Consider the following 26,952-nt stretch of genomic DNA (forward strand, 5'->3'; position numbering starts at 1 on the left):
TTGGAAGCAAGACCTTGGAAACAAAAGTAAATTTACAATTAAAAGAAAAATCATACAAAAAAAGTCCACTAAACTTCTGTCAAAGCCATGTTTAAAATAATCTTCCATGAAATCCTATGCTAATGCCTTTTATTTATTTTTCAACAGACTTTATTTTTTTTGTTGCTGTTGCTTGTTTGTTTTTTTGATTATGGAATGCATTCAGCTGATTCTTGGGCTGCTTGTGCTGCAATGCTGACTAAACCCCACATATTTCCTAAACTTTTTTGTTCACTATTTTTGCAGGGCCTAATTTTCCTCACCTTTCCATTGGACTTCAATGAACTTCCATCGCCTTTAACACAAGGCAAATGAGACTGTGACATGGAAAATTTAATGTTTTATTTTAATTTAGTTTTTGATTTATTGTCCTTGGGCAATTCATCTTTTACATTGAGAGAAGATGGTGCAGTTAAGCAGGACCAAAATAAAAATTGTTGTGATATTTCAGCGGTTAACTTGCATGTGTAGTGGAATTGACAGCAGAATATATTCATGAATCACCTCAGTTCTCCCAGACAATGAATGAGAACACTACAACTGAACAATTGCCTGCAGATAATAAAACCTTTATTTCCTTTCAAGCACTTAAATTTCCTTTTGATTAAATAATTCCATGTTTGAATGCAGTTTGCAGGCAGGACATGCTTATGTAAACCTGCTGATTAGAGCAGCATCCTGAGGAATTTATCACTTCATGATTTTTAGCTTCAGCCTGTTGTGGCAAAGTAAAGCTTGCTAAGGAGTCTGCACATCTAATCCTCCAGACTCTTTCACACCGGCTTTAGCACCTCTAGCTTTAGCTCAGTGCTTCAAGTTTACAAGCTGCTAATTGCTGTGGGGTGCAGCTGTCTGGGTTCGATTATCAGCTGGGATTTACTGCTCGGGGTCTGGCAGCACATGGGAGCAGCAGCAGGGCAGGACCTGGCAGTGTGAGCCCTGACAGCCTGAGCTCCCCTGGGTGACAACAGGGGAGCCGCACAGAGCAGCCCCCAGCTGATTGTCACATCGCACATCAGAGCTCTTGAGATGGGAATGAGCTAGATTATGTAAATCAGCTATTTGAAATCTTGTACAGTCTTGGCAAAGACCTCAAGATGCTGCTGGAAGCAAGGCCACTGCCCGGGTACCACTGGTCACGGGGTGCCTTTATTTTAATTGTGCTTAGGTGTGTGCTCAGTATCCATGAAAACTTCAATTTGCAGCACCCAATATTTCAAAGAAGCAGCCTTACCAAATCTGGGAGTGACACAAAAGTGTATTTTAGTTGAATTTCTGAAATGTTAGACAAGTATGCCAACAACGCCACAGCTTTTAAAAATTAAGCAAGAGAAGCTATAATATTTCTGTTGTTTTTTTATTTTTTTCTGGATGGTTGTAGTGTCTCTGAGGATATTTTGTGTTCATATTGCATATTTATGAATTGTAATGTATAAAAACACATAAAGGTAGATTGCAAAGTTTTTATTTGATCGTTATTCATACAGGACTCCCAGAGAAATCTATGAGAATTGTTTGTTTATTTGAAAGTAGAAGGTATACCTGTCTAAGGTGTCTACATGAATTTCTTTATTTCATTTCACATTTATTTCCTACACCATATATTGTAAATACACTGTGAAATCCACAAATTAGCTAAATTCAAATTCTAACTTTTGGAAAAACTGAGGAAATGCACAGTGCAGAATACACTGGTAACCTGGGCTCCTCTGTGCAAAGCAGTGTCACTGCTGTGCCCTTCCTGCTTCTCCTCCTGGGGTACAAAGTGGCAGAGCCAGGCCACCAATTCTGCCTTCCTCTTCTCAGGGCCCTTTGGGAAGAGGGAGTAGAAGAGCACCATGTCACTTCACAAAGCATGGCCAAATAAGTTTTCCAAGTAAGCCACTTTTGTGTTTGCATCTCAGTCCAGTTGTGCAAGAAAAAGCCTAAAATGGTGGGAGAGTGTTCCTCTTCTCCTCTGCAGTACACAGGAAGAAGAGATGAGGGAATATATTACTTTTTAGTTTCTGGTAATGAGGAAAGCCTGCATCTGAATACTCACCATTTTCTCAGGCAAGGCTAGACCTAAGGACTTCTATCAACAAATGTCGGTGTGTGTGTATAGATGTATTCTTGTTTATGTACATATTTTCTTTTCCCGTTTGTATCAGAATTTATGTGTTTCCTTAGTTATTTCCAAAGCTCTTGATTGGAAACAGAGCTGTATTGCTTGAGAGTCTGACCTAAGTTACAAAATCAGTCAAAAGCAGTGCCAGTCAGCTCCTGTGTCATAACAAGCTTGGGCTGAATTTATAGCAGGAAAATGTGTATTGATGCTGTTTGGGAGTCTCTTGATGGATTGATTTTTTGTGGGTCTTTTGCTCAGCTGAAACAGGTACCCATAGTAGCATATGAGGGGTAGTAACAAGATCTAGATATCATCTGCTTCTGAGCTAAGTGAATGCACCAGTAAGTCTTGCTGCTTGGGAATTAATTAATAGCTTAATTAATTATTTCTGCTTGGTGTAAAGAAATATCCTTCAAATGTAAAGGTTACTGATCCCATTTATGTAGATAGAATAAATATATGTGCATAGTTTTAGACTGTTCACGTGCTTTGCAATCTCATTGCCAAAGCAGTTTTGCAATGTTTGAGTCTGACCCTGCTGCAGGGACATGGTGTAGAACACCTCACACTGCATTGTTCCGTGATGTTGCTTTTTAAATGGCTCTGTATGGCAGCACCTGCACTGTAATGGGATCACAGCTCTACACCATGTTAGATTTCAGAAACCTCAGGGAAGTGAATTTTCATTCCCAGGCACTTCTCCAGTTTCTTTTTTGTGTTCAATTTTGGCACTAAACCGAGTTGTACAAGAATGCTGAAGCCTAACTTATCAACCTTTGCTCCTGGTGAAGGCTGATCCCTGCCGGCTGAGCGAATGAGGATTGCTCACTCCTGCTGTACTTACCTACCCTCCTTGTTTGTTACTAGAGGTTTCCCTCACTCTTAAAGAAGTATTTCCCCCTTTATGTGCAAAGATAAATTATGGATCTTGCTGCTTCCTTTTTGGGAAATATATCCTGCTTGTGTCTGTATGTGGCACAGCTGTTGTTTTGGATGCATTCAGGGGCCATGGAGTCAGAGTTATGCTTGCAATTGGTGTGCACGGTCTAAATTAAGCAAATCCTACTTGCTGTAAAATTATAAAGAAATCTGAAGTTAATTTCACTTTTCAATTTTAAATCTAATTTTTGCATGTGTTAAGTGTTAGTAGGAATAAGAGGTAATCTATTAAATAGATGCATATTGAAAGGAATCACATTTCAGTATTTATTAACCAGATGTATCGTGGCATCATTCCAGGAATGACTTTATAACACCATGAAGTTGCAATTCGTGTATGTGCTATAAATTTTATTTTTTTTTTTCAATTTGAATTACAGAATGATGATGAAGTGTCTTGTGGAGGCTCTAGTGACAAAGCTTAATGAACTATAAGGAAGCAGAAACTGTTATGCAGAGCAGTGCTGTTCCTGCTGGGAAGTGGTAGAGCCCTTGTGCTTGTTCTCCTCCCTTAATATTTGCTGATAATGGGGCCCTCCTTACAAATTCAGTAGGACAATAAATTACCTGATGGAGGTGACTGATTCATTTTTCAAGAGCACAGAAGGTTAATTTTCCATTAGTAAATAATAAAACAAAGTTTACTTGACAGGGACAGATGGGAAGCCATGCAAATAAGCTTATGCAGTCAATTATATTTTGGATTTGATGAGCATATGGACAATAGACAAACAGAAAAGTCCATGCCAGACAAATGAGTGGACTACATTACGAAAAACGTTTACAAAGAGTTCTAAGCAGAATTAAGACCATTAATAAACAAGATAGATGTTATTAATGGCAACTCTAAAATGGCTTTTGTCTTTAGCAAGAAAAAATGTTATTTGGGTATCAAAGATATTTTGGGAGTGCAGCAAAACTGATGTACCCAGATGAGCTTGTATGTATCTGGCTGTGAAATGCAGAATGTTGTTGGTGGCCAGGAATGGTCACAGATGTGGCCAAAGTCCTCTCCCCATGTGTGTCACACACAGAGTCTGCATCTTGCAGCAGTGGCTGAAGCTGCCACTTGAGCAAGGGTGAATTTAATTTCTCCTCTGAATTCCAGACAGACAAACCTGCCCAGTCAGGTGTCATCCACCATTTGTGTGCTGGGAGTGCCACTGTTGGCTCTTTTTGAGATTTATAGGGAATGAATGGTGAGCAACTGTAATGAGGAGTTCAAAACAGTAATCAATCCAGTAATTTTCTGAGCTAAATATTTCTTAGTCAAATAACTTTTTGTGTTATGTTTCTTTTTTAGTTTTAGTATTAAATCCTATTAAAAGAATTTGGGGAGGATGAAAAAATATTCAAAAATAGTTCTGGAGGTTTCTAACCTAATGTTCCTTTGCCTAATATTTCTCCTTGTAAATAATTGTAGAATTCAATTCAGCAAGTGAGGGGGAGCTAAAATGTGTGTATGAAAATGGAGATTAATGTTAATAGGATTTCTGCTAACAAGATATATACCTACTTAAGGTGTATTAGCCACCTGGTTTTTGTAATATCAGGTATATTTTTATCTCATAACTTGACAACTCACTTCTTCTTGTATTAAAATAATGATCTCTCCGAAGCCAATATTTCATTAATTTCAGTTTGAAACAACTATACCTTCTGCTTGCATTTTGCCTATTAAATAATACCAGGTGTGGTGATCACTTGCCAAAATCCTTGTATTTTATGGTTGTCATGCTCCACTTTTCAAGAGATGAATAAGTTTCCACTTTAGCAGGAAATGCTCCATTTCTAGTCTCTGCCTTTTGCTAAATTTGCAAGTTATTGCAAATAAAAATCAATTTTTGTAATCACAAACAGGAATTTATTGTTTATGTGATGTATTTAGCTTCAGGAAGCTTTTGTTTAAAATAATCTCCTCACTATAACTGCTGGAAATGCTTTTTTCATCTTCATTAAACTTGTGGCTTAGTTCATTAACATATTGTTAATTGTTGTGTGATTTAGTTTAGTTCCACATGAGTGGCACTTGTGAAGCAGAAATAATTTTTTTATACTTATTGTTTGGAAAGAAAATCATCTAAAGTTGGAAAGGGACAGGAGTATGCAGTACTTGTATTATAGCTGAATGTTTAGTAGGAACAAAACATAAATACAAAACCCAATAAAAATTCAAGTGGCATTACAAAAAAAGAATCTGAAAGGTAAGGTTATAGCACTTTATAAAAATGTCTTTTTTTAAATTTTAGTAATGCTAAAATGTGAAATTGAAAAAGCATTTCCATTTCAATGAAGAGAGAATTTTTTAACTGTAAAAGTTTCTATTTGAAATGACTCAGTTTTTTTTTCCCACTGCAACACTCTGAGCAGGGTTGGGTTCCTCAAATATTATGCTCCACATCCTTCAAAACCTCTTTTAAGAAGGAATGTTTTGTTTTGTAGTCTTTTAGCAAGATTTAGGAAACATTGTCATGAATACAAATCCTGTGATATACTGTTTAAAAGATTAATTGGATTCAAAGCTGCTTCAGCTGATTTTATCTCTGGCTCTACTTAATGCAGAAAGGTATCCTAGAAGTAGTTTGCTGAACACATGCATATAAGAGCATAAAGCATATCTAGACATAAGGTACATGGGATAAATTAAAAGTTATATGTGAAAAAAAAAAAAATGTGAGTGCTGGTAAAAAAAGTGAAATCAGAATTGGTTTTCATGCTAGGAGAGAAACTGCAGAGTGATGGCTGAAGAATAAATTTTAATATTATATGATTAAGTAGGTATATTTTGTCTTTTGAGTGCTAAGTCAGAGAAGAGAGGTCTAATTTAAATCTTCATGAGTAGCAAAGTTGAAATTTATATTTCATGTAATTAGTATTATATTCAAAGATAACATATATAGATTTAAACACATGCATTAGCTACATGGTTTCTACCATTTCTTTAACTCTGCAAGTAACAATTAATGCCTTGGGCTGGGCAAGGTGCTCGTGTGCAGTACTTTGTACACAGAGATCTGAAAATCCTTGCTAATGACACGCTGCTGCACACTGGACTGGCATCTGTAAAAACATCTAATGTTTATCACTCAGCTTCAGAAACCCTACATGGATGTATCTTTGATGCAAAGCAAGACTAAGACAGTGGCTTTACTGACCCTAATTTAAAGAGAGTCAATATTGATATGTTATAATTAGGGTTTTAGAAAGGCTTGAAGGCTAGTAACAAAAATTGTATTACTCTACAGAGACAGGAGTGAAAAAGATACAGGAATACTAGTAACTAACATAGGGGTAGTATGGGAGAAGAAGAATCCTGGGGAAATAGAGTTTTGAAGAGTCAGGAAATGCTAGAATTCTCATTGCAGAGACTTATGTACTGCTGAGGAGCCAGAGAGTGATGTAAGGCACAAATAAATTTAGCAAATGCATGAATGTTTATTACCTTCACATGCAAATGAAACATCATTTATTTAACCAGTTTTTGATGTCTGTAGTAGTGTGTATACTGTGTTTTATATGGTTCCTATGTGTCCATAAATAAATTTTATTTAGAGCATTGGAGGGAGCTGTTATTAACAGAGTTACTCACAGCCAACATCAATTATCTCTGGTACTCTACAAATACTTATTTATGGTTACAATAAAATATTCTTGGGGAAGTGCAGTTCTGTCAAACTACCTAGAGTAACTAGGATGGGGATTACATCTTCTAGAATAAAGCCACTGTTGTACATGACAAAAATATGGAGAATCAGTGAGTCGCTGAATAACCCTCAAAGTGTTCAGTCTATGAGTTAATGTGTTCTGTCATTTGTCTTTCTTAGGGCATGGGCCTTCCTCCCATGAATAAATCTCACAAGTAGAATACCTTTGTATGGAGAAAAAGGTGTAATAATTTGGAATGTGATACTATAGATTCTCTTTTAAAAAATTGGATAGCTAAGGTTTTTCAGCAAACTGATTATAGATACTTCTTCTAATTAGTCTATTTTTTCTTCACTTTTGTCAGAGAGGTAATTTAAGCTTCTGGAGCAGTGAGTGTGTTTTTTAATGTTTTGATATATGAATACCTAGCCTTTTACAGTTTTAAAGATATAATGAGTTTCTTATTCTGCACTTTGAATATCCCTTTAATATAAGGTTACATATATGAAATGGTCTTTTTTTTCTCTTTTTCAACTAGTAAGGATCTTTAAAGATGCCAACAAATCTTGGTTTTACAGTTTATTTGTCTGCATTACTCCAAATAAGGGACCCCATGCACACTGACAAGCGTGTGCCTGTCGTAGAGTGGAAAAGTCATTATGAATTTTCCTTTATATGATAATTCTGTGCCTTCTTTTGTGACAATATGATTGGAAGAAATTAGTGGCAGAACTTTCCTTCTCATCTGAAAGGGGGCTGATGTAGTCATTTGCACACAATGAGAGTTATCAACCTGTATTAGACAAGAAAATTTATGACCTATAGTTGGTAATTTGTAAATCACCAGAGGCCCTGAATTAGCAAAGATGTGTGAAGTCATGCAGGTTCATAGTTAGGGTTTTTTTTCCCCTTTAAAAGTGGAAAGAGTATAGATATCGTTATGAAATCTAAGGAGCATGTGTTGTATTAGTATTTTCTTTTTAACTGCTACAGAGCTCTATTCTCACTGGATTTTCATGAATTGTCTTAATTTGTGTCTTTACATTTTCTAGAAGTACTGTCAATAACTGTTATATGGAGAATTGCAATTAATGGCAATGCCCTTCTAATGTGTTTATCCCAGGTTCTCGAAGGCCTGGTGAGTGGTGGAATACCATCCAATTCAAGTTTGAAAAATCACAATTTCACTGCCAGTGAAACTGGAATCCTGCAGAACTTGAAATGGATTTCTCTTCTGTACTATGCAATTTGAGAATGTAAAGAAAGTCAGTCTAGCAGCAGACCCCCAAAAAAGGTATATATCATCAATCTTAAGTGTCAAATTTTAGTCTGCTCATAAATGAGAAGTTATTAAAGAAGAATTTGAAGTCATCCAGATAGTCACGTGGAGCTTGCATACTTCTCCGGGAGTCAAGGAAATGACTTTATTTTTGATGTTTTTCTTATTTTAAAATATATTAGCAGTAAGAGCAAAATAGGATGTTTTCATCACCCTCTGCTCTATTTTTAAAGTTAGATCTCCAAGCAGAAGAGCCTTTTCATGTTGTTGGAGTACAGATGTAGAGTGAGAATAAAGTCCATGTGGAGGTGAATGTACACTGCCATGTAAAACACAGCTGACTGGTCACAGTGTGACAACCAAACTACATTGAACTGTATCAGGTGTTTTGCAAAATTTTTCTTTCCTTTGCTAAATATATCTTGTTGTTATTGGTTAGAGTACCACAGATTTATCAAGCAAGTTTATGGGTGAGCTGGAGGCTAAACTGCCTGAATGCTATGAGTGTGAAATAGTGTGAAAGACAGGAATGCTCTTTAGCAGATAAATTAATCATAGGGCCACCAAATGAGCTGAGTTTGGAAGGGACCCACAGGATCCTGGAGTCCAAGTCCTGCACAGGACCCCAGTCACACCCTGTGCCTGAGAACATTGTCCAGACACTTGAACTCTGTCTGGCTTGGGGCTGTGACCACTGCCCTGGGAAACCTGCTCAGTGCTGCCCATGTTTACCACTTATTAAGGGAAGGCTGCTGTTTCTCCATACCTCAAATGCTTCAAAATTCCGACATTACTGGAAACCAAAGCAAGCTGAGGATTTAATTTTTGCATATCTGTAATACTATTTCAGCTGCAGCTTCTAAAGGAAAATTCACTGTTAAATGAGCTACTTAAGTAAACAGATCATGATTTCCAAGGACCCTTCCCTGTCCTGCAGTTAAAACCTCCCAAAAGAGAGCCAGCCTCTACCTAGCTCATTTGTTCTGCTGTGTTCACCCCAAGAGAAAAAAGCCTTCCTTTTGATCATGGAGTAGCTAACACAGGTGCAAGAGGCTGCCCACAGCCCAGCCTTCTGCTGCCTACCCCTTTAGTAACAGCATTCTTCAGCTGCTTTTAGCCATAATTTTTAAAATTGACTGGGCCGATAAGAAATGTATTCATTTGTGATAATTTTTGAACTGTGAAAACTCATTTTCTGAAAGAACAAAATAAACAAAATCTTGAAAAAGGTCAGAAAATGCCATAAAAATAGATGGGAACTTAATATTTCAAAGTTTTAAAGTTTGGGTTTGTTGCTTGTGGGATTTGAATTTTTGTGTGTTTGTTTTGACAAAGATTTGTTTATGCTCTTTGTTTTTATTTAGTATAAAACGTCACTGCGGGTTTTTTTTCTGCATCAAATATTGCTCCTTCAACATGTTGCTTATTAGACAAAGAGGCTTTAAGGTCAATTTTGTTCCTATGTTGCCATCATTACAAGGAACACATTGGCATGGCAGAGTAAAAGCCCTTCCATTGGATGGATCTGGAGACTTCAGCAAGTAAAAAGGCTTGGATTTTAATTGGTTCATTTTTATGTATTATGCTATTTCAGACAGATACAAGGCAGGACATAATGAAAGTTTACATTGATCCTCAGGGAATTTGAAATTTAACCGAGGTGCACACATATTTTTGTCCTTATGGCTTGCATATTTGCTTTTGATAGCAGATTTTATTGGTATCTCATTAAATCCTTCATATGAATAGAAGCATGTACAATTACAGGTCCTCCCAGCTGAGAAGAAAGCACTAAAACACAGATGATACTCCAACTTGGCTTGTGTTAAGCAAAATAGCAAATGAAGTACAGAAATACACTCTAAGAGGGAAAAAGTGGGAAATCTTTCCAGTAGAGACCATGTCTGAGGAAGAGTTTTCTCCAGCCTGTGAGATACAACAGCAGTTACAGGGTTTTGCCAGCAATCTCTCTCTCCTTCCCATCCCCTGGCACCTCATCCCTCTGGGGTGTGGACCTGGCAGAGTGTGTCAGGGAATGCAGTCTGGGGCCCCTGGGGGCAGCACAGCTGCTCAGGCTCTAGAGATGCAGCAAAATCCTAAAAGGAGGTAAGGTTTTCTTTTATGCCATGGGTGTTTGTCCATTTTTCAGTGGCACAAATCCAAGTCTCAGGCAGCAGCTGTAATTGTTGCCAGAGAGAGGTTTGGTTAGCTAGCCAGCAAAGGTGTAATTAGTCTTTTACCTGTTAGAGCTCATCTAGTTAGTGAAAATGAATGAAACAATTCCCTGTCCCTCACCATTTCAAATAATTCAGTGTGGAGTGCTGGCTGAGAAGGGAAATTCTGTCTTTTTGAATTTAAATTATCTATTAGTCACTAATTCTCTTGAGTTAGTAACTGTTGAGAACATATGTAGCATATTCTATATTCTTTATTTAAGGGGAAATGAGATTTCTTGGACTAAACCATTCTAGAGGGAGAAGAGGAACATTTTTACTTGAATTTTATGTTTACATTCTTACCAAGCCAGGATGTTACATATTAAGTGGTTTGAGTCCTTTAGTTATTTAAGCATTTTATAGTCTCGACTGTTGTACCCAAAAGAAGCTGATAGCTGACTGTAATTTGTCTGTCAGAATTCATTTCCTTTGCAGAAGCACTATAGCAGTGGTAAAAATTAGTGGTTTGTCTTGGGTCTTTCAACAAGTTTTGCAAATTTAAGATGCCAAATCAGAATGGATTCCATAATTCTTGTAACAAGTTAAGTACGTCAATTAACTAATAATTGTCTATTTATTCAAAGAATTCTCTTTGTTAAGAACTGAGGTTAGGATAGGCTTTTTTTGTTTGTTTGTTTATTTGTTTTCTGTAACAAATACAAAAAATCTGTCACCGGGAGTTTGAAGGTCATTGTAACAATCAGTGAATGAACTTTAATTGCAATAGGAATGGATGGAAATCCTTTCCATTGATGGAATTCTGGCAAAATACTTCAGTGTGAGTTATCATGTGTGTCATGATGCTATGTTTCATAGAGAAGGATCTGTGGAACAGGCTAAGAAAACATTGACTGGACTCCTACTATTCAGTATTTATTGATGATGATGTAAACTGTGAAGAGATCAGGATGAAGCTGAGGGGTGTTAGAGTTGTTTTGCTATTTGAATCATGTATATTCTGCACTAATCATTGCTCAACTCTTCTCTTTTCATCCCCATTTCATACCAGGCAGAGAGACTTTAAATACTGCTGCATTTTTGAATTTAAAGTTTGAATAACTGTTTATTTAATTTGTATGTTTTTTACTTTAGACAAACTTCAGCTAAGGTTTTGGGTAGTCAGTGCATCTAGAATTTGTGTGAAACAATTTAATCTCAGTAAATTTCTTTTCTTGGATAGAACTTGCTAAAATTGTACTGTAGCTCTATATCAAATTGAGATTTAGGAATAGAAATGAAGTTTTGTGTTATAATAGGCTTAGTCAGAAGCCTACAAAATTTTTTCATTGACTGTAATGGGCTCAGGTCAGGTGCTAAGGAAAATTAAATACTGTAGCAGTAATAACTAAAAGACATTAGAAGATGAGAGTTGCATTTGGTTTTTGTTTTTTTTTTAACATAGATGAAGGATGCTTTGTTCAGAAATAATATTAGGACAAACCCATCCTAAAATCAAAGATGAAAAAACACCTCCTATCTCCCTGATGGGGTGGAGTGTTTCAGTCCTGTAGCTCAGGAAATTGCTCTTTCCTCTACACAAAAAGACTGAAGATCCAATACTGTTCTCTTACCTCCATTCTACCCATCACAATTAAGGAAAGCAATTTGTATCTATAAAAAGTCCCATTGAATCAAACAGCATTCATTTCAGTACATAATAGTCTCATCAGAATCAATAGGACTGTAGCTGTAACCTCTGTGACCAAGGGGAATTGTGTGTGTGGGTGCCTTCCCTGGCTTGGAAGGTCTCTGAACCTTTTTGCACAAGCCTTTCATATAGAAGGAGCTTATTGAAAGCCTTGTTTGCTCTATACTGAATTGCTTTGATTTTCCTTCCTTTCTGAAGTATTGTGAGACAGTGTGTACCACTGTCCTTGGGGTGCCTATTAATATCTGTTATAGTAGATATGCTGGTTCAGTTCTTTTTCATGTCAGTATAAAGGTTTGCATCCTCCAAGAAAAATAATTACTGTACATTTGCTTTAATGTTTTTCACTTAGGAAAAAAGAAACCCTCAGTAAGTGGCACGTCTTGATGTAATTATTCAGAAATGTAGTTTAAATCTGACTCTTCCATTTTATGTATCTTTTCCTGGTCTGATTAACATACACAATGAAAGTATTTATCTGTGTGGTTGAAAGAACAAAGTGCAGCTGTGTGCTACCAAATCTAATGAAAGACATCTTGCTGTCTATGGAGGTTGGTTTGAATTTTCCATCCTGCCTTGTTATCCTTGAAAGAATCCTCTCTGACTGATTCTGACAGTTGAAAATGTAGCAGCAGAAATTCTGAAGGGGAAAACCCCCAAGTCATTGGAAATGCAAATATTTTTCTTGCATATAAAATTTTATATTACTATATAATTGCAGTGAACTGTAAGCTTACTGGAGTAAACATAACAATAACTTGTTTTCACAAAATCCTGCAGTGACTTACAATTTAAGGCATCATTAATAAAGCAGGAACCAGTGATTATCGAGCTGATGCTGTCAGTATATTAATTAATGCAATCAAGCAGCAATAATGACACTTGAGGGCATCATGCAAATCTTATATTTGAGTTATGCTTACAGTCAAATTAGAAGTTACTCAAGGGGATTCACATTATTAACTTAGTCCTTTTCAGACTTTTAGCAGAAACCTTTATTTTTTTCCTTTTTCTGTGGATAGTAAGTACAGGGTTTTTTAACACTCTCACTGACTACATCTTTCACTATAGAATCATGCTCTTTGTTATAGAAATGTTGTAAACCATTTCGTCAATTACCTGAGAGTCAGCAATAAGGATAAAAGGAACATTTTTTTTTTGTGAAGGCTTGATTTCAGTCTTGTGAATAGGAATTGTCTGTGATGTCTCCCTCCCTCACAGACAGTTTAACTGCATCAGCCATTGTGGTGATCAAGATCCTTTCACTTCAAAGTGTTTAAACCATCTCATCAAATATACACTAAGAATAGGACTGATGAACAGCCGGTCTCTCTTTTTTCTGATTTTTTTTACTTCAGTTTTCCTTTCAAGTTTTGCAATCTTTTGGGATAATTAGCTGGCTCTTGGGATGGTGTCTCTCCTTTGGCTGTCAGCTTGGACAAGCACTGAAAGATAATTTAGAAATTGAAAGGTTTTTTTATAACTGAAAGTGTAAGTGCAGTCCAATAAGCAAATTTGCTGCCTGTGACCTCTACCTTTTAAGAGTTTTTCTTCCATGTAATGCCAGGTGGATCATATCAGCACTCATCATCTTTTTGAAAAAAAGCCACATCCCTTCTACCCTTGAAAACTAGTTATTTTAATCATCTGCCTAAGTGAAAGATCTTTTATGGTCTTCAGAGAACATGAAACAGCTGGGAAGGAGAGAAGGAATAAAGACAAGCACAGGATGCTCAAGAGAGGAAGGAAGGAAAAATAGAATATAAATTCTATATGTAGCCCTCACTATCAGGTTTGCTGCATTATGGTGCAAGTGATGGTTGAAACTATTGAAAGTCCCATTGAAATTACATCAAGAAAGCAGAGTGTCTGGCTCTTCTCTGTGTAAAGTCCCTATGCATTAGAAAAAGTTTCCTTTTCCTCTTTTTCTTGATACTTTTCACTTACTAGAAATTTTAGAATTTTTGTAAGAGGCAAATACTGGTTGTGGGAAAGTTGGGATTTTTTTTCCTTTTTTTTTTTTTTAATTTGCTGCATACAAAGATTAAAAAAAAAGAGGTGAAGCAAGATATAGTTAAAGCACCAAAGTTTACATGCTTAGCTTTGGTGTCTGAGTGAAGAGGCCAGGCTCTCTCAACTCAACAGCCATATGATTGCAGTCTATAAAATCATTAGCAACATGCAAAGCGTGGAGGGGCACTGGGTGCTGCTGTTTTTTCCAGCAATAGTAACTGGAGGGCATTGAATGAAGCCAGGGTGGGTGGGGATCAAAACAAACAAGATGAGCAGGATTAAGGGGTAGCAGGCCTGTGATCTCCTTGACAAGGAACACCGTGGGTACCAAAAGTTCAAACTGGTCCTGGGGCAAATTCATTTGAAGTTTTTGCATGAAAGACTGTTTTATTAGCAAAATGCAACTGTGATCTCTCTTAAAAGAAACTTTACATGATTCTCTCTATTTTTTCCAGTCACCATGAAAGAAAAAATTATTTAGAAATTCCAACTCTGAGAATGCTCAGAAAGATGGCAAGGTATGAGTACCTTTGCCAACAGACTTTGTCCTTTGAAGTTTGATTGAATTTTGGAAGAGGGTTCCCATATCCTGGTGACAAATGAGATTGTAAGAATCTAAATGAATGCAGAGTAATAACAACTAGGAACAATTGTATGTGTAGGTTTCAGTAGTGTCCCATTCACACTGCACAGACAATTCTTTCACTAGAATTTAAAAGAAACTCTCTATCTTCTTTTCTGAAATACCTATTTTTTTTCCAAGCTTTCAGCATATTTCTTTCATGTACACATTAGATTAAACTAAATGTAAAAAGCAAGCAGTGATTTATGTCTTTCCACTGAGTTTCTAGTGTGGAAAAGTTATCCATAGATAAGCCACATTTGCTCCTTAACTAATACTAAAGTATTGCATCTTACTACATGCTCCATTTGCCTATTGCAAATTTTAGGTTAATTTGGCATACAAAACTAACCTATTACTCCAGCTTCTTTAAACCTTCCAAAAATCCCACATAAAGCAAGTAAAGGGAGTTTTGCATACAATGTATAGTGAATAGGAGCTGTTTTTCTCTTCATTTGCTTTTTTTCTTTTTTTGTCAGTGAATGTAATGTGTTGACTGATTCAGGTTGGACTGGTTTCTCTTTGTATAAAGATATGATTATCCTTTAAAAATGTATATATTTTAAAGTGAAACATACAATTAAATAGTTTTACAGATGAAAAGCCATCAATGGATTTCTAAATTCCACAGATTTGTCATGTGCAGAGCTATTGGATCAGGTAAGTGCCAAGTTCCCCATAAAAAAACATAGGAAGAGGAATATGACAATTGTTGGATATGCATCACTACAAATGTAATGATTTTCTTGCTTTCAAAATACTTGAGGTTCATAATTTATGCCAATCTCTTTCATTGTAACATTCCTTTATTTTTTTTCCTGTCGCTCCATTTGACTTAGTAGGGGAAAAAAAAAAAGGAAGAAATAATCCTATGAGCTTGGTTTGATGGAAATAAAGATAATTTTTGGTATTGCCACTGCTTTTATTATGTGATAACAAATATCCAGATGTGTGTTTTTCATAAGCCTCAATTCTCTATTCTTCAGAGTTGTTTTGGTTAGTCCCTGTCATCTAATTCCATTTTACATTTGTGTCCATAGATGCTGTGAGCTAAAGTGAGATCACCTGCTGGCTGACACCTTTAGCCTGGTTTAGAAATAGAGTACTCCTGTCAACACTGCTCTTAGGTGAATGTGTAGACTCACTGACATGAAAACTTCCTAAGTTATATTTGCCCAAGCAAACCCCACTGAGGAATGATCTGGGCTGTAAGCACCAGCCTATGGCATGCATGAAGAAATGCTTTTTTAATAATAGCTATAACTATGTATAATTGGTGAATGCTGGCAGGGGCAGTAAACAATTTCATCAGATGTTTTATTGAAATGTAACTTCTTAGTAAAGCTTTATTTTGAGCCCACTGTGGAGTTAGTCAGTTGCATTTCCTTCAGAAAAACAATTTGTACTTTCCCTAATTACAATTCACTACCCTTTTCACAACAGAATATAGCTTGAGTGTGACAACTCTCTGACTCAAAACCACTGAAACTTTCTGCTTATATCACACATTTAAAGTGAAAAATGTTAGCCAAAACTACAATAAGTTATAGCAATCTTGCCTAAATAATATATTACAGTGGTCAAAAGCCATCATTGCTAAAACACACAGTATTGGAAAGAAACTTTATCTGATAAAGGGCACTAATGGAAATATGTCAATGGCTAAAGGGTAAAACAATTTTTAAAAGCATTTTAGGATATAATTGGGATCAAAAGGAACCTTTGTTGGATTCTTTTCTTGATACAGACGGTGAAATCCTGAATAGTGATGCAGAAGAGGCATGAAATGTCAACAACAGTTTGTATCCTATATTTGGAATGAAGCAAGAACATGCATGCAGGAGGCAGATTTTGACAGAATTGAGTGTTCACCAGTTAGGGAAAAAAAAAGAGGTAATGCTTACTGAATTTAAGATTTTTTTTTTTTTAAACCACAGATTCAGAAAAATCTGGCAGAGACCTAAAAGAGACATGATCAACAGTGGTTTTATTTTTGCTGATATCAAAAAAATGGGGAAATTTGGTTTTTGAAAAACAGGAAACTCTAAGCTGGTTAGCTACAGGTCACACAGAGGCATAATAAATACAATAGTTAAATAGAGACTGTAAACACACAATTTAAGAATAAATATGGGAGATGTCAATAAACATGGCTTCAGGACAAGTATTTTTTGGTAAACAAACCTGTTATACAGAAATACAGGTTTGATGGACAAAACCAGCAGGAGGGCAGGAAGGCTCTGCAGAGGGATTTGGACAGGCTGGATTGATGGGCTGAGGCCAAAGGTGGGAGGTTCAGCAAGGTGAAGTGCCAGGTCCTGCACTTGGGTCACAACAACCCCCTGCAGTGCTACAATGTGGAGTTATTAAAAATAGTGGGATGCTGCTTTCCTGCCTGTTCCTGCATGCTAACATTACTCAGGGTGGCTGTAAATACCAGGTAGCAAACCTGAGGAGCTTTGTAACAGTTTGGGTTTGTTCATCTACATGCACAGGTGTTCCATGCATTGGCACCAAACAATTGTGGAGGAGAAACTGGCATAAGAAAGTGAACCCATAAAATACCTCTAAATACCCCTAAGGAATTCCAAGCTTGGGAATAGCACTCCCCTAAAACAGAGCACAATTTACAACATCTGGAGTATAAATTTAAATTGTATATAACACCCCAAGTATTTCTTTTCCTTCTCATAGAAATCTTCCTCTTTCTGGCAGCATTAATATTATACCTGTTTCATTAAATTGCTCAGGCACGTGACTACTAGGAACTCTCAGTGGACAAGAAACTGAAGTTCCCTGAGTGCTGCAGTATACTTGACATAGGAGTAATATCTGTTGAGTTATGGTCTATATAATTTTTGAATCGTGTTCCACAGCACTCAGCAATATCTGTCATATGCTTCGTATCTATGTCACAGTTATTGCTGAGTTCAAACAAGTAATACTTATGTTTCTTCGAGAAATGCAGGTGAAAAGCTCCAAAAGATTCGCACTGTAGAAGGTTTCATTTTCTACTGATGAGTCATTATTTTTGATGAAACTTTAATGAACAACAGCTAGCACATATAAATCATAACTCTGACTCAAAACTTTTGAGTTCACAAAGAAAAGTAGTATTGTAATGTCGTCTTCTGTGTTCATCTAAAAAGTTGCTGACTTCCAAGGACAGAATTTTTCTTTATTAATTGTACTTTACAATAATTATAACTGTATGTTAATAAAACTGCTTGTGAACACAATGATTTAAAACCAGCAAACTTTAAATTATTGATATAATGCAGAGTATTCAGTTAATTTCAAAGCGCAGAAATCAAAAATTTTCAAATAATCAGAAATTGGAAGCGGAAAAACATATTTATGCCACTCTGTGCAAAAGTTCTTCAACTTCCGTATCTTTATTAGCTAGAAATTTCTGTTACTTGGGAAATTTTTATCTTAGGCAGCCTTTATCTTTACCATTGTGTGCCAGCCTTCCCATGTTTTTGAATGAACAGCAATTTTTGTCTGGGAGATGGAAAACCACAGAGAACATTAATCTTTTACCCTTATCCACCACCTCTGCATTCTTCCCAGTAGTAAAAGGTTCCAAATTTCTCTGCTATACTTGTCTGCCAGTCTTTACAGAAAGGGACAAAATGGAAATGAGAGTCTACAGCACATTTTAAATTCAGTAGAGATAATTTTCCTTCATCATGTGTATAATCTCTGGTAGATTTCTCTGGACCCATATTTACAACTTTATAGCTAGTGCTCTTTTAAAGCTCCCAGGCAAAGTTGAAATATTCCAGAAGCTGGATGTGAAATACTGTCTTAAGCATTTGGATTACTTCATGTATTCAACATTCTTGCTGAAGGAGAGGAGATTTAGAGAAAGATGTGGGGTCTAATTCTTGCTGATGTCAGAGTCCCTCTGAAGGGAACAGCAAATCCTCATGTTTCTAGATAATAGCACTTTTACCTTGGCAGTGAATTTACTTGGGTTGTGCCATCCTGCCAGGGCAAACTGCGCTCAAGTACATTGCACATTGTAGTTGCAATGCAACAGAGACCTGAGCCAGATTTTAAAACTGCAGAGACTTTAATTGCAGCAGCATGAAGCTTGAGGTGTAGGCTGCATTCATTCCTAAAGTTTCAATGGGATCTGCAAAGTCAGTGGGACTACTCTCTCACTAGCAGTGCTGAGCATGTCATTGTTCTGGCTGAACTAATGAAGTGTTCCTGGTGCTTCAAGCAAGCAGTCCAAGGGACCAAGTGCAATATAATTTTAGAATATGAGCGCTGGCAGAATTGAAAAGGTAATTTCTCATCACTGTTGTGTTCTTCAGGCCTGAACATCAACGAGTCCAGCCCAGAGTTTGAGCTGGCAGAATCCAGTGCACTGTGGTCATGTGCCCCTCTGCCTGGAGAAGGGATATAGGATGAAGGGGCTTCATTTGCTTCTGCTGTCTCTTTGCCACAGGAGCTTCCTTCTCCCAGAGCTATCAGCACCTCAGTCTAGTGTAGTCTGTGGGTTTTGTCACTCTGATGACACTGATCCACCTGGAGGTGTCTTTACAGTGTGAGAGTCATTGCATTTCTGCAATACCTCAGTCTCCAGCTTAAGAAGGTTTCAGAGCAGGTGCAGTGCTTGTCTGTCAGTGGTACAACTGGACAGGAACAGCTGTGCTCAAATATTCCAAATTCCTTACCTCTTGCGCATTCTTTACCTTTTTTGCAAGCCTAAGATGACACAATTAATTCATTAATTCAAAGGTGCTCACAAAGATATCATGCCTTTTTTACTAGGAATAACAAAAGCAAACAGTGTGAATGTAGTGCTCTGTCGCTGTCTGTTCATACTTTATGTAACATATTGTGCTTATCAGCTCTCCTTGGGCTTGTGACAACAACCAGATTAGTGCTGCATTGAAGGAGCTGTGAGTTCTTTGGGCTGGGGAAAGGAAATGCTTCTTGTATGAATACTGGGATTAGGAAGACTGTACCACAGTGACCAGTAGGAAACTAGGCCATGGGATTTTGGGCAAAACCCCTTTGACCAGTCTAACAGTTTAGTCCCTTTTGCTAATCGTGCAAACAGGCATCCCGTTTCATACTGAAACAGAGTTACAGATCTGATATAGCTTTGATATTTCTGAGTGTCTCAGTGAAAATTTGAAGCAGTGCCCTGTGAAGATGGAACACCCAAAGTGTAAATGGGAACTCCAAAACAAATGAAAATGACTGGGGACATGCCTCAGGCTCCCAGGCCTTGTTTTTAAATGAAAAATATAGAATGAGGCTCCTAGATATCCTTTTCTTTCATGTTCCATGCTTAGGGCCATAGCAACTAAAAAGCCTTGCTGCACTGAGACTTGAGATAAGCTGAGGGAATATTAAATAAGCCAGTATGCAGAGATCACTGGGAGTAGGTAGGAGTTTGAAAGCTCCAGTTTATAAAAGTAACTAGGAAATTGTGCTGGTAGCTAAAAGATCAAACATTCAACTTATCAAAGGTTACGTTTGAAGTTTTGGGAAACCAAATAAAGAAATTCCTTGTTCTATTTCAGTGACTTCTGTGGCATATTTTCTTTGGCCATTGTACTTTCCTTAATAACATCTGATTTCTGTGGGGCTAATTTTAGCAGTGCTGCATCATACAAGATGCTTCCAGAGTAAATGTTCTGCAAAGAGTGTGTTAAATTGATTTCTTGTCCCTAATTAAGGTTGATTAAATGTAAATTTCAGGTCCTTGATCTAGTAGTTGTTGGCTTTCTGCCTTGGCTCTGGCTAGTTTATTTCTTCTAAAACACACGAGCTAAAAGCACCCATCTTTCTTAGTCCTCCATATTCATGTTGAGAAAAATATTTTTCTTACTGGAGCAAGGCAGCGACTTTATTGAATATTTTATCATTTAGTGCATGACACCTAAGAGCTCTGTGCCTCAAACCAGCTTTAACATTGTGCTCCTGATCTAGAACACATGAGTTTAGAAGGCAAGAACTGTAGCAGGATTAATGAAAATGAACTATGCTTCCTTATTTTGGCAATTTTGATTGATTTTTTTTTTGCACATTGGAGAAGCATTAAAAACATGTCTATAGAGAATTAGACCTTTATGTGGTTTCTTGTGAAAATCACATTTGTTTGAGAAAGAATAGATTATTTTCTTTGAAGTAGAACCAAAACCACTGAAAATCAGGGCTATTTTTTCTAAGCAAAATACCAAATATTTCCCTGTCTGTTTATAGGTTAAGTCTCAAGGAAACACAGAATCCTGAGAACTTTCCCCTGGCCTAACCCTTAATTTATCCAGTACTTTAACTCTGCTTGTCTGTCTGCACTGTGAATAGTCTGATTTCTGTGGGATTATGTATACCACATAAAGTTAAATCATGAGTGAGCTTTGCAGGATTGGGGCCTTCAGAGGCAACTGACAGATTTAAAATGCATTATTCCAAAATGCAGCAGAGAGTTCTGTGTTATACTAAATGGGCTTTATTGCACTGAACTAATCTCCTAGTTATAACTAATCCCTTGAAGCCTGGTTCTCTTCATCCTCATTTCAGTAAATGCAAAGTCATTGCCTGAATCAAGCCAGGGAGTTTGACTTTTTTATTCCTTCATCCTTAATTATTACATAACCTTTAATACAGGGTTTACAGAAGAGAGAGGTAGGTCCAGCGTATAAATTGGATTACTCCTTCTGGAACCTGTGGAGTTATGACTGTTTAGAGTGACTAAGAATCTGGCCCATAAACTTCCCTGAAAGGCTTTCTCTAATCTGGCAGCGTAATTAGACTGAAAGAGTTATTTTCAAGAGTTGTTAGTACCTGAAAATGATTACTCACTGGGGCATCGTTAGTATAATAGCAAAGTCACTTTTCAAGGATGCTGGAAATCCAAGCACTCTGTGCTGTTTGCATTCCTCAGTAGGACAGTTAATATATTGCCTCCTGTGTGACCTGTGTAGTAAAACTGCTGTACTAACTAGAACAGCATTGGTACATGTTTCCCTAATCAAAAACTGAAACTGGTGTCTCTGGCAATAGATAATGCTGCTTCTAGCAAGACACATACTCCTGCCTTTTGATAGAGAGAGCAGCTTTGCAATGTGCAGCAAGGACTCACTTTACAAAAACACATAAACAACAAAACAATTTATATTTGCAGATAAGAAGCAGCATCATTTATACTGAATAAGCTGGAGAAAGCTGAGTGTATAGATTTTAATACACTTCACCAGCAGTACATTAGGGAGCAGACCCAAAACCTCATGGAAATGGGAAGAAGCTACCTGACTTCAGTGGGGCCTTGGTTGATCCTGTTATCTTTAAGGTGTGCAGGGAAAAAGGGCTCACCACATAATATTGAGTCATGATGGGGGAAAATCATGGCTGTGATGGGTGAAGTACCTTCAGCCATGTGGTCTGTTGCTATCTTATGTGGTAGAAGTGAGGAGATCAAGAAGAGGGGGCAACTCCTTGCACTGGTGGGTTCAGCTTGCCCTGCCCAGCAGCAGAGGCAGCACTGAGAGCAGGGTAGCTGTCTCTCCTGCCTCCAAACTGCTGGGGTAAGGGCAAGGGTGGTACCTGAACTTCAGAGGTCTCTCTGGGCCTTTCACAGGCCTTAGAAGATGTGTGAGAACAAAGTCCTCTCGAAGGTGTTCCTGTTGCAGCTGTTGCTGCAGGCTTGCCGGTAAGCTTTGCATGTCTCCTTGGCAAGAAATCAGGTATTAATAGCATTTTTGGTGGTTTAGCTACTTTCTTCCTAAAAGTCCCACTAAGACTTCATTATCTGTTGGTAAAGATAAGAAAGTGTTTTCTCATGATCAGTCATGTCAGTCCCCACCACAAGGCAGATGGAATCACCATCAGCTATGGTGTATCAGGTCTGGGCAGAGAGCGTGGGGATGCTGCAGCCTGGGGGAGCCCTGCACACTCTGCTCCCACCCCTGATGTCCCTGGGCCTGTGCACAGCCCCCCTCAGCCCAGCTCTCAGGCAGGCAGCAGAGACAGCCCCATGGCAGAGCAGCAGAACATGACAGCAGCCAGGTCTGCAAGTTCTGCACACACAGAACTGGTGGTGCAACACATCTCATTGTACAGGCACAAAATGCTTTGTGTCTGGCCTTAAAATAGGAGCTCAAGCACGAAGACATCTGTTTTACATCAGTAGTGCATATGAACGTAAACACTGGCCTTTAAAGGTAATTTTTACTAATGTGCTCCCCATTGCAGAATTCCCTGGCTTGATGTATCACAAGGGTGATAGATCCGATGCCAGCAGCACACCGTGTTTCAAAGCAAATTGTAATATGTTGCTAGTCTGAAGCTTAAGATGTGCTTTGTTAAAAGCCAGCTTTTATCTGAGAGAAAAGATTTTCTCTCTAGCATCAGAGACTATTTACATTGCACAAAAGTAATTCTGCCTCTGAAAGTTATCTGGTCAAATTAATACTGGAAGTTTCTAGGAGGCTGTATCAGGAAATGTTGGGTTATTTCATGTTTCTCCATGCTAAGCTTTAATAGCCTTTTGTCTTATCTTAAGTATTTATGCTTTTGCAGTGTTTAATACTTGACCACTGAGGGCTAATCTGGTGCATCGTGTAAGAAATGAAAGTATTTTCTCGTTATCCATTTTTATCACAATTTGCGTTCTAAAATAGCTGTTGAACTGGTAAAATGATGGCCTGTTAGTATTTCTGTATTTTCTAAGCACAGTTTTGATCTCTCTATTTAGAAATTACTTTGATCTCTTAATGTAACTGATTGTAATGTTTCTAATCATAGATAAATTCACCCAGGAATCACAAAGAAACTCTAAGTACAGAAAAGGTATGGTACTGAGATGAATGATAGTAGATTTATTTTATGGAGCAAAATATTCAAAAAGAAGTTTCTGGTAAAGTATCAGTTGCTACAAATTTGTCCTGAGCTAAAAATTCTCCACTTTTGTGAAGTCTACAGAGAACCACTTTTAAACATGTATTAATCTAGCATGGCTTGTCTTAAAAGCTAAAACTGGAGAGAAAAAAAAATGAAGATATCAGGATGTCAGAGTGGTGAAAAGATGTGCTGAGAAGATGAAGTGTTTTCTTCATTGTTGGATTACAATAGAGAAACTTGGCAGTCATTTGACTGACTGGATGATATCATTAGATATAATGATTGTACATTCAGTGGATACCTAAATGGTTTCTAATGCCAAAAAGACATGAAAATATGATTTTCTCTGCTTTGAAATCGAGAGGAACCCTATAATACATATTTATTTAGGAGAACTGTAATGCTATCAAGGAAGAGACCTCTGACATTATTAATACCACTAATTAATTTTTCCTGTCAGGATGGTTCTCAAACCTAATTTAGAAGGACCTCTGTGATTTGCCAGCGCTGTGCCCGCTGTGTAGCTCTTTCAGAGTGGGCACTCATTAGTGGCAGAGCTACCTTGTACTCCTTTAGCAAGGCTGCAGGAGCAAGGCAGTCTGAGGCTTCATTTTCCTTCTTTCCACTTAACCTGTGCAAATTAGGAACAGATATTTTGGTATCAAATATTTTAAAAGTATGGTTTTTATGACTTTCATATATGTTAATGAGAAAATGGAGGGAGGAGACAGATTTAATAACTTTTAATAAGAGTTCCTAGAAAACATCTGTATGTTTCATAAATTAGTCATCTTTTCAGCACTTTTTGTTTGTATTACTTTCCTCAGCCAACATAGAAGGAGGGTATTCTCATGATGAAATAAAATAAATGGGCTGATGTGAACTGAGAAAAAACAGATCCCATGTGAGGGACTCTTTAGAAGATCTGTGATGTTACGAAGAGTTCCCAGATCCTGAGTCCTCAGGCATCTGCTCCAGATCCTGGTGGAGAGCTGAGGCCACCATCCTTCCCTGTGCACAGTGTGTCTGCTGCCTTCCTTTGTTTTCCTGGGTTGCTGTAGGTACAGGTAATTGGTTGTGTGTGAGGGGCCTCCTGTGTCATCTCAGTAGCTGCTCTCTTATCCCGTCTTTTCTGTGTCATAGTGATGCTTTCCACAAACATCAACAGCCTGATATTCCTTTTCAAAGTCACAACAGTCTAACAGGTTAAAAGTGCCTGGTTGGCAGTTCTTGGTTTGGAACAGGCTCCTGACTGCTTTTTAACTGCACCATGGGGAAGAGCTTGCAGCTTGACACAACCATCATACTGTAATAATCTATTCTATTAAATCATTGTTTACTGCTTCTATTACCTTTCATTTTATTTTTTTTTCTAAGAGAGGCAACAAAAATAAATGCTTTTACTTTTTTTCCCCAGGGGGAAAATAAAAAACAGTTATATGACGGGAGGAGGGATTTTTGGGCTTCTAGATGACTTAACAAGAACAGTTATATACTCTTGACCCTATAGTGAGGAACTGCAGAAAGAAAAAAGTCAAGATTTTCTGTGCAGTGGGTGTTTATGTGCTTAACAGTATTCAGCTTCATAAGCTGTAACAGAAACTTCTTTTGGTAGGTCTTTCATCTCTATAAACAGCTTACTGCAGCCATCACAGTTAATTTGATTAGTGGCACTCAGACATGAACCCAGTGAAACAGCAGCTTAAGAGCACTTTTGCAACCAGCAACTATATTGGGAATTCTAATCTTTGTCAGAGCTGCACAGGAGGACAGCTACTTCTCTCACATTTCTGAATGTTTTAAAACTGTTTTGAACACTTATGTACTTCAGGGAATGACACAGAAATGGTGAGAAAGATTATCACCTGACAAAGCTTTCTTGAATTAGGTCACTGCAGGCTGTTTCATTTAACAGTTGTTCCTTTACCTATGTGCTTAAAATCAAGCTTTCCTTCTCCCCTCTTGCATAAGACAAGACAGTGTTTTTGCTCTGTCAACACAGAGAATGTATGATTCTGGTGTCAGAGGAGGAAGGACAATACCTTTCTCAAATATCCTAGGAAATAAAGACAGGATTCATATGTTATGTAACAGTTGGATTCTGTACATGTCCCAGGATTGTGCTGCTGTGCTGCTCCCTAAAATTGCCTTCCCAAGACTATCAATGTCCATTGTAGTTCACAGGGCTCTGTTTCCTGTTTCTCAAGTTGGATATCTGGCATATTATTTGTGTAATTGAGGAAATGCACAGATTGTTTTGGTCCTGCGGATTTTTAGATGGAAAATATAAAAGACAAACAATTGTGGCAGAAGAAGGGAGAGAAGCAGCAGGCTTTGAGAGCTCATTCAGGGAGTCTTCTGGTGTAAAAAGACTGGAGTGGTCTGTTTCCAGGTTTGACATGCAGGTGGCAAAGGCAAATCTTATACCTGGGAAAGGATGTAATTCCCCTCTCTCCTCTGTTGGGGAAGTACCGATTATACATTTGTTAAAAAGGCCGCACCCGATCGTATCTTGGTGCTGTAAAACCAGAGCAGAATTAGCTCTTATCTCAACATCTCTGCTTGCATAGAATAATAGTGTATGCTTCTGATACTCACTGGTTTGGTGTGGCTGCCAAAATGATTAATAGTGGAACAGTTAAAGTGAAGGTATTTAAGCACTGCCACGTGGTTTTACAGTTAGCACCTGCTGAGATAAATTCAAACTCCTAGAATCAGTTGCATTAAAAAAAAAAAGTAATCAGAAGTTTAACTTCTGTAAGTTTTTGACTTGGAAAATTTTAGGAAAGACAAAACTAAGCAGCAGTTTATGTGACAGGTAAATAATGTCTGCCCTATAGGATTTGAATTTCAGATGCTACCATGACTCTTGGCTCACACAGGTTTAATAAAAAGTAATTTGTCTTCCAGAAACCACATGTATCTGAGAATAGATATAAACAATGGCATTATGGATGGCACTACTTCTGACCAGTAATTTTAATCTGCAGAGTTTTTCTTTTTTCTTCTTACGTGTTTTTCTTTTTTTACCTGAATAGTTAGATCTGACTTAGAAAAATTATGCACTTGATTGCAGATGTATCAGTACTTTTCTCACTGTCATATGAATCCAAATGTACTCTTCCACTTTGAATGTAATATTAATCAAGCAATTTAATATAGCCCACAATTATGGCAAATATTCTTGTGATACTATGAAAATGTATGGTTGTGTAAAAAGGGTTTTTTGAGTCTTTTACTAGTGCTGTAGAGTAAGCCATGACTGCTGGGAAAAGAAAGAATATAGTGCTTGCAAGTGTTTTTTTCCCTACCAAAAATTATTTGGATCAATGTATTTTATCTAAATATATTCAGGATGCATATGAAATATATTTTGGATACATTCACCTTTTTATTTTAGATACAGAGCAGCTTTGAAAATTCCAGCTGTTTCACACACAATGTGCCAGCAACAGTCAGATGACAGGATGTCTGCAAAACTGAACAGAGCTTCTTTAAACAAACTATCCAAACTCCCAGATCAGGTATGTCTTATCATCTGTCTCACAACCCATCAACCATCCCACCCCTTCGTGGGAA

At 37.4% G+C, this 26,952-nt stretch overlaps 1 long non-coding RNA gene across 2 annotated transcripts in view; it reads left to right on the forward strand.

The window, feature by feature from the left end:
* Positions 1-26,952, forward strand: part of LOC111933496 (uncharacterized) — a 458,147-nt gene that overhangs the window by 59,659 nt on the left and 371,536 nt on the right. The window contains exons 5-8 of one of the 2 annotated variants that reach the window (XR_015274593.1): positions 7,854-8,024; positions 15,549-15,635; positions 16,256-16,401; positions 26,774-26,897. This is a non-coding gene — a long non-coding RNA (uncharacterized LOC111933496). The remainder of the gene's footprint in view (positions 1-7,853; positions 8,025-15,548; positions 15,636-16,255; positions 16,402-26,773; positions 26,898-26,952) is intronic. The other variant, XR_015274594.1, reaches the window with a different exon arrangement.

Source organism: Cyanistes caeruleus, chromosome 10, assembly GCF_971803275.1.
Source record: "Cyanistes caeruleus chromosome 10, bCyaCae1.hap1.1, whole genome shotgun sequence".
NCBI lineage: Eukaryota > Metazoa > Chordata > Aves > Passeriformes > Paridae > Cyanistes > Cyanistes caeruleus.